This window comes from Belonocnema kinseyi, chromosome 6 (genome assembly GCF_010883055.1).
Source record: "Belonocnema kinseyi isolate 2016_QV_RU_SX_M_011 chromosome 6, B_treatae_v1, whole genome shotgun sequence".
In the NCBI taxonomy this organism is placed as follows: domain Eukaryota; kingdom Metazoa; phylum Arthropoda; class Insecta; order Hymenoptera; family Cynipidae; genus Belonocnema; species Belonocnema kinseyi.
This window is the reverse complement of record NC_046662.1, coordinates 87,328,369-87,337,408: the sequence shown is the minus strand read 5'-3', so window position 1 is coordinate 87,337,408 and position 9,040 is coordinate 87,328,369. Positions and strand designations below refer to the sequence as shown.

Sequence of the window (9,040 nt, the reverse complement as noted above, 5' to 3'; positions counted from 1 at the left end):
AGATTCTGAAATTAGACTGCAAAGTTATATTCATTGCTTATCGAAATTGATAAATATTCTGAGAGTTCGTCGTGCCTCATACTCTTATTTTGTACGAAGTAGACGTCTTCCAAAACGTATGTGTGTATCCGCATGCGTGATGAATACACCCGCTAATGAGGGACCGGTTTTCATGTAAATAAAGGCGGCACAAGAGCGCAAGCGCCCGCACTTATGCGGAACAGTCCACAATCTACATACCAGCACGCTGCTGGTACATATCGCGGATTGTTATACTAGTACATACCTACTTGGCACGTGTGATCTGTCTTTCGGTTCCGGTATTTGCATAGAATCTCTTGTTCCGGGCGCGAAATTTTTGTGATTTTCTGTTTTCTAATATTAGAATCTACGTGACTCCAATTTCGGTCATAGAAAAGTATCTAGTCTCCAGTCATAGTTGCGAGAACTGAAGGCGGAAAGATCTTGCGTTGGCGAGGTTATTGCGTCGTCAAGACTCGAAAACACTTCATTTTTGGTTGAGAGTATTAGCTTTTCTTTCATTGCCTTACGGTAACAGATCATATAAGTCGCATCCAGATTGAGTTCTTGGTCATTCTTGTCGTGTTTGTTAAAAAGTTCTGCATCTGTGAAATTCGTGTTCAGAAAACCCAGGAATTATCAGCCAAAAACGTCTGTCTCTGGTAAGTTCAAACCAAATTGAAAATGACTTTTTTTTTAGATCATGATGGGTCTCTGCGAACAATTTTTGGTACCGCTAGTAACAAGACTTCATTCACTTTTTAGAAACTACTATCAGTAGCTCTGTAGCTTCTCGAAATTTCGGCAATTTTTGTCTTTATAAAACAAATCAATATTGCTTTAAAATTTTGGATCTTAAATCCGGAAGAGTTTGCTTATTATTGCAAACTTCTTTTTATTTGTGCTTGAAATTAATGCAAGGAACAAATAACGATTTAAACAAATGTATGCATTCTGACAAAAATTAGGACACATGATTGAATCCCTGTATGTGATAACTGGAGAAAAAATTATACGATTTAAAAGTAATTGTTTCATGCGTATCCTGGAAAGTTTGTCTAGTCATTTTTTTAAGTTTTGTAGTTTGATTTTGTATATCGACTTACTGAAATTGAAAAATTAGCAGTCCAGTCATCTAAATGCATTATTTATGTATAAATTGCATACAAGTGACAAGAATGGAATCTCCCACGAAAGATGTTTTCACATATTTCATATTTCTTTGCTCTTTGTTTCGTTATCATCAAGTGCTCAAAAAATTCCTCTAGAATGTCCTTGCAATTAGTAAATACTTTCATATCCTGAATTGTAGCAATCTTTTCTCTTCTGAAGAATGTATTCTCGATGGCACTTTATGCAACAAGTTGTCCTTCACGGATCTAAGACTAACTTTACGAGCAGAACTTCCTCATCTAATTACTACATCGTGAGAACTTTGTTGTTTAAGTTTACTTCAAGCTTTTTTAAAATCAAAAAACATTGAAAATATTTCTACCAAATAAATAATTCATTATAAACATCAGCAGATTTAATTCCAAGAATTATTAGTTGTAGGCTGATTATTACATATACTGCCAATTAAGTTGCTCATCCTTACCAATTCACTGAAAAATTGTGTCAATTGCGTCTAATCGATCGAAAAGTCATTTTTAATTTTAAATCTACTATGACCCGTGCAGAAATAGGCCTAATTTTTCCCATTTGAAAAGTGGCGCTAACAAAGCCCAAACCAGTTTTTATAGTTTCAAGAAAATTAAATCACGATGGAGCACAAATGCCACATTAAAATATAATTATCTATCATTAACTATAAACACACTGTTGTTGTTTCCCACATATTAATGAAATAAAAAAAAAATTTTATGGAGTTTTGTGGCCTCTTGTCTGAGTGGGGAATTAATGAGAGACACTCTATTACCGCACATCCTTCATTGTCGAACTCGTTGAACGTTTCGTCAACCTAGCCTATTTTAGATGGTTGATGCTTTTATGAATATCCGTGATATCAATATTTTCATTAAATAGTTTTTAATAATATTTTGTAGAAAGCGATGTAACAGCTTAATTAATACGTAGAAAAAGGAGACAAAATTGAATTATTGTAATCTAATCTGTAATTTCAGTTGCATAATACTAAATGAAGTACATTCGTCTTTATGAAAGTAGTTTTTGTTTATAATTATTATAATTCTAAAAAGTCGGGCATACCATAGAAAAACTGGACAGGCCCGGGCAAGTTTATCATAAGTAGGGCAATGATCTGCAAAAGCGTTACACGCCATGTGACCCTTGCTATTTTACCCGACGAGGCCGATACCAAAAGTAGGGGAAACTGGTCAGTACCTTACCAGGTCCACATTTAGATTCCTGCATAGGAAATTGATCGAATTCAAATATAAGGCTTAATTAGGTTCTCTATCAATAAAAAGAGTGAGTGGACGAGGAATCTAGTAATTTGAGTGCAATTCACAGATATTGTATAGCAGTTATTGGAAAATTAAACAATTATTAAAATGATAACTTCTTTTTTATACACGATTTCTATAAATTTATATAGTATTTTAAATTAGTTTAGTTTTTGCCTCTTTTTTTTGGTAAGAATTCTAACATTACGAAACACCTCTTCTCTAGGATTAACAATTTTCCATGAACTCTAGAGTGACGCTAATTACCCAGCCTTCAACAAATTAGAACATACGTAAGGCATCCTTCACAGAAAAAAAAGCTCTATCAGTGAACTATCTCTATCATAGCAAATATTTTACTGGAACTATGTATCTTCAGAATTTATTTTATTTTTATAATTCTAATCTATTTTTTCCGAAATAAAATAACAATATTCAGCTATTACAACTTTTAGAGGGTTTCAAACTTTTTGGAAATGAGCTGAGGGGTATTGATTTCTTGTTAGGAAATTGTTTTTTACATATACACATGACGTACAACGTTATTAATGGTATGACGGTGAATGTTGGCACAAATTCTATTCAGGGTCGACGCCAAGAATGAGATCGATAAGACGAGCTTGGTCCGCTTGTAAAAGTCAACGTGGTCAGTCTATCGCCGGCTGAACTATTAGTCGTAACGTACATTTGTTTTCTAAACAAATGGCCATTTTTTCGTGCGAAAATCGTGTTGCAGAGTAAAACCCATAATCAAATTTCATTGAGAATGAACTGATTAATTGTTCCAAGTCTGGTGACAGCATTCTAATTACGCAATAAAGTTACCTGAGGTCGCTGAAGGTAGATCCGTGAGTAAATATAGAAATAGAAATTATGTACATTTAACAGGAACATGAAAAGTTGGAGGACAAGAACTTACCAAGTTCCTGTGTAGTCTCGGATAAATTTGTGTTAGGCAAACTAATACAAAAAATAAAATAATATTGCATGAAGAAGTAAGTAAAATTGTTTCTTTGAGATAAAGAAAAAGTTTGTTTAAATATAAATAAGAGCTGTTATAATCGAGGTTATGATTCAAGTTCGATCGTTTCGTAAATCAATGACGACCAAATTACGTTTTCACGTGCACGCGACTGTGGGAATAAATATAATTAAATGATATTCGTTTGCGCAATTCTAAATTCCTTTTCCCACTGCTGATATAGAAGATTATTTGAATCGGTAAAGAAGTCTACTGCCTGCAACATATAAGAGTTGTTGTTTATGCTAATGCGTGTCCATGTCTCACGAGTAGTTGCGTGGATATTTCTGTGTAGGTGTACCAACGGGTTATTCTTTTTCTCTACAGATGTCTCTATTGATGCTATAATTACTATTTTATTTAAACTTTATAATTGTTTATAATTTTGACATAACCAAATATGTAAAAAAAAATATTTATCATTTTCTTCAATTTCACCAGGATTAATTTGGGGGATAAACATTAATTCAATCAAGCATGATTTACAAATATTAAATAATGATTACCCTGATTAAAAAGTTTTATATTATTTGACAACAAAAATTAATATTTTCTAATCCGTTTCCTGTATCCACAATTTTAAGAATTGTCTTCATATTTATAATATACGCTTTTAATAGAAAGTCTATCAAAATAAATAATCAACTAATCTTCTTTATCAAAGTGTTTCGTGGTTTCCTGCTAAAAAAGTAATCAATTTATATTATACGTTTAGATGTAATTGCTAGTGATTTCTATTAAAGTAAATTACGCCAGTGGCCCAGGAATTCTTATAGATTCCTATAATCTTTCTAATAAAAATGTAGTAAGATCCTATCAAATGTGTTCTTCAAAATTCCTAACCATTTTAATACGCTTCTTTAATAGAAATCCAATTTAATCCAATCAAAAATAATATCCTTCATCCATAAATTTAATATGCTTTTTTGTTACAAATAAAATCTGTCAAAATTTGTCGGGAAATCTGATCATTTGTTATCAATATTTTCTCATTAAGACTCCATCAAATCGTAACCGCACTAGAATTGTATCAAATCCTACGTTTTAGTATCCTGGAAGTTTTTTAAAACACTATATGTCGAGAAATCTTATAATGTTCTATCAACATTTTCCCAATAATTCTATCAACTCTTATCCCCCGCCAGAGTTTTGTCCATCCTATCTATCTAAGTCTCTAAAATTTCTATCAAATTCTATCTGTTGTTTTTAAAACTTCATATTTCTTTTATCAACAATTTTTCATTGAATCTATATTAAATCTTATCCACGCGAGACTTGTATTTTATTTGTTTCACACAAATAGAAAAATTTGTATTACAGTGAAACTCTTCTATAGCGTCGATTGTGGGGTTGACGGTGGGTGGGAACTAACTCATTATAGCCCGCTCCACTTTTGTTTGTTAACGGCTGAGCGCTCGCCTGAGTGACAGCTGATATCCCGCGCAGCCTGCTCAGCTTCTGTTAGACCTATATGCGGCGCGGCGTCAATCCTCGTAAGGGCTATAGAAGGGAGGGCTATTGAAGAGTTTCACTGTATTTCATTCTACTCTTCGAGAAATATATTCTTATTAGAACTCTTCTAAATGTTATACAATGAGAACATTTTTATATGGAAGTATAAGGTATCTCGACGGATACCATTTGATATAAATTTCAGATATTTTAATACTTAGGACTTTATACAAGTATGGAGTTGATAAAATTTGAATGAATTTGAATGGGAAGCTATTGATAAAAAAGTATAAGATTTTTGGACAAGTAGAGTTGAATAATAAATTCGAAGGTTTTAGGGCTTTTCAGGTGATACAAGAAATAGCATTTAATACAATTTTAATGAGAAACTATTAATAGAAAAATCTAAGATATCGCGGTAGATAGAACTTTCTGGAAATTTTTGAAAATTTCGAAGATAGGATTTGTTATAAATTTTGCGTTGGTAGGATTTCATGGAGGTTTAATGAGGACATGTTGTTAGAATAGTATAAGATTTCTCTATGGATATAATTTGATAGAAATTTTCGAAATTTTGTAAGAAGAATGTCTATCAAATGTGCTGATAGATTTTGATTCGTGAAATTTGATTGATTGAATCATGTAGGATTTCTATCAAATCTGATGATGGAATTTGTTCCATGAAATTCGTTTGATTCAATTTGATAGGATTTCTCTCAAATGCGTTCATAAAATTGTATTTAAATTTTACTTCTTGATAGATTTTGATTGAAGTTTCCCGAAATGTAAAGGAATATATTCAATTTCACGTTTTCCCTGGATAGACACTAGGCATTCTATCAAATACTATAATTTTCTATACTATTTTTCAGCCGGGTGAACTATACATATGAATTAATATAATTAATTAACAAAAATGTATGTGTTGATTTTTAAGTTTCGATATATTTTTCTCTTGAGCCTTCTTCTTAAATGAAATACATCAAATATTTAAAAATTCTATAAATCTAGAGAAAACATTTAGTTTCGTTATTTTTTTCAATCCCGCTCTGGTTTTGTCAAAATTGGAAGCATTTCATGTCAGGATAACCATTATGCTAGGGGCACCCGCCAGACATGTAACAAAAGATTCAGAGCCAGGTGATCGAGTGCCAAGACTGGCAAGCTGCATGTGCCGGCGATGTTCAAACATGAAGATCTTTCCAAACTTGTGCCTTGGGCATCTGCTGATTTATGGAATTATTTTTTCGAAAACGTTCTTAACCCTCACATTGCAATTAAAAAAATGTAGTCCAGATTTTTGTATTTAGATTCTTTTATTTTAATGGAAAATTGCATAATTTACCGAGATGAATTTCTAACATTTTTTCCTACGTACCGGAAATTAACTTTTTTCTAAGAAGTTTTTATTCATCAATTATTGACTCAAGTTGAAAAATATAATTCTAAGATCACTTTTCCGCTGTAAAAAAGGCGACCCAATTCACACAGTAATATAATCTTTTGTCAAATTACTTATTACATAACCAAGTGGAAGTTTAAATAATCTCAGGTGAAACCAGGTCAAGATTGCTGAAACTGTAAACAAAAAAATAGGAAAACTGGAGATAATACTTTTGCAGGGAAAGCTCACGCCCACGTAACTTGACACTTAATTCTCAAGATTTGCTAATTATTTTTTCGCTCGTTGCCGCTACGGAAAGACGTGAAAGAATCCCTTGTACTCAAAAGGACCCTGAAAGGAAATTTTCCATGAAAAAGACAGAAAAGATGCAACAATATAAATGACAGCCAAGAAAAGACCTTGTACGGAGAAAATGATCCGTGTAATGATACAGTCGTATTTCCATTACTTAATCAAATTGCTGATGACTTCATCGGCACCTTCCAATATACCTTCGCAGAATGCCCTCTCAGTACAATGGAACATACCGATCTAGACTCTTGGGTATGATCATTCAAGGACGTAGTAAATAATAATTTATAAAATGAATTTCTCATCTTGCCTAGATCAGAACTAAAAAATATTGTTGTATAAAACGTTTAAAAATATAATTTTTTAGAAATAAAGCATCCCGCGAACACCGAAAAATGTGTCCAATAAAAAATACAGAACTCAACCTGGGACTATTGGACGAACGCAAAAACGTTATAATAATCGAAAGCCTCCTTCTTTGAATTTTTATGTAAGATTTCAATGCTAAGTAAAAGACAGAACAATATAAAGATCTGGACGGTCTAGGAGATTTGTATCAAATAAAAAAATCTGATCTATCAAAATGTCCAAGGCAGTATGGAAAAATATGAAGGATTCTAAAGCAACTAAAAAATTCGAACTGTGGAGCAGGGACCAGATTTGTGCTCTTTTTGTTTATTTCATATACTTCTTCACTTTTTTACGTACAGAAATAAAATTTAATGACCTAAATTAATACTACTACATACAACGCAGTTCGCTAATGCAGAAAATTGCCCGCCATGTATATCTACCGAAATCGTCCTCACATGCAGATCGGTCTCTCAATAAGAAACTGGGGTGGAAGCATTTCCGCGAAATGAAAACCCCTCTCACAGAAAAAATGAAAGATAAAGTTTACATCGATTCCAGGTGAAAGATTCACCACAACAAAAATCAACCTTAGCAGATAAACTTTACATGAATCGAAGTTAATTTGCGATTTTTAACCGTGCCTGGATAATCTTTCGCCTTATAATTGCTCCATTTTTATTCGAGGTGCAGCGAGAATTACGAGGCCAGCGCTTTCTATCATCGTTTAACTTCATTAAAAAGGAGAGAAGTGGGGATTCCCATTTGTCTGTCGTTGTTGCGCTTTTTTCTGAATGGTTTTAAATAAGTTATAATTCGTCTACAATAGTGTAATTTGTGTCGGAGGAGATACCACCTTGATCAAAAAGTGTTAGGACTCGTCACCGTGTGGCCCTCTCGTTCGCCCGACTTCAATTCTTCTTTTTTTTTGTGTTGGTAGAAGTGTCATTTTCGTTCTGTCAGATTTTCAGCTTGATGGATTGAAATTTGTTGAAGTGACGCCGTATTGTGTACATCTATCTTTGCGTTTGGTTTCAATTTTTCACCAAAAAAAATGTAATCGACTTTGAAAAACGCCATCGTTATCCGTCCGTTATTTAGCTCCCTGCGACTTTTTCCTATTCGGTCGACTCAGAAACCGCTGCGCGGAATGAGTTACAGTACCCGAGATGTGGTCATGGAAAAATCGAAGATGGCTCTGATGACTATACCGAAAACCGATTATAAAAAATGTTTGGAGGATTGGATCAAGCGCTGGCATAAGTGCGTTGCATTTTATGGGGAGTACTTTGAAGGGGAAAATATCGATTATGATGAATAAACTTGTATTTTTGATATTAAAAATAAAGTCCTCAAACTTTTTGATCAAGGTTGTATATCAGTAAGAACAAAATTTTTTGTTGTTGCTGATTCTACATTTTTTACCAAAACCTAACCTAACCTCGGTGAAAATTTTGTCAAAATATGTTTAATTTTTAACCGTTGCAAGTCTTACCTTCAACAAATTTTAACTTTTGTTTTTTCTGCGATTGTTTTAAATCTGGTGTCCCGATTTATAGCTCGAATTCATTTATACTTGGCCGTTTTCCCATTTCTGCTAAGGACGCCGTAGCAGACGACAGCATTTATTCCATCGTACAGAATAAACTTTTGCCAAATAACAAGTAAACTTTAATATCGGGAAATTATATATGCAACAAAATTTAACTTTAGTTTTTTCTGTGCTCCACTAGCTTTCCACTTGTCATGAAACACGATACGGTGACGGTGTACACTACTCAGCGAGCGAAAGTGTATGTAGGAGGGGAGAAGCTTCCGAGCTCAAAGTTGGAGAAATACAGTATCTTATTGAGAAGCCGACGTGTACTAACCGGGAAACTTATTATCTCTTGCGAGAAACGACCAGTGCCGGAAACCTGGAGTTTCTTTTACATTTGTAATTGAAAATTTGCGTGATAACTACCTCATTTGATCATTTTTAATAATAAATATATTTCATTTAATATACATATTACTTTAAATTCATTACTATACATTAGCTTCAAATGCTTAGTACATACACACTTTTCCTGATTTGTGTGAATTCTGGAAGAC

At 33.2% G+C, this 9,040-nt stretch overlaps 1 protein-coding gene across 4 annotated transcripts in view; it reads left to right on the top strand.

The window, feature by feature from the left end:
* The window catches only part of LOC117174433, a 184,364-nt gene that overhangs the window by 42,063 nt on the left and 133,261 nt on the right, over positions 1-9,040 (top strand). The window contains exon 1 of one of the 4 annotated variants that reach the window (XM_033363551.1): positions 262-683. The exons of 1 other annotated variant lie outside the window; for it this stretch is intronic. The gene's annotated coding sequence lies outside the window, so the exon portion shown is untranslated. Of the gene's footprint in view, positions 1-261; positions 684-3,103; positions 3,275-9,040 lie in introns of those variants that run through there. 2 more of the 4 variants (XM_033363553.1, XM_033363550.1) reach the window with 2 other exon arrangements.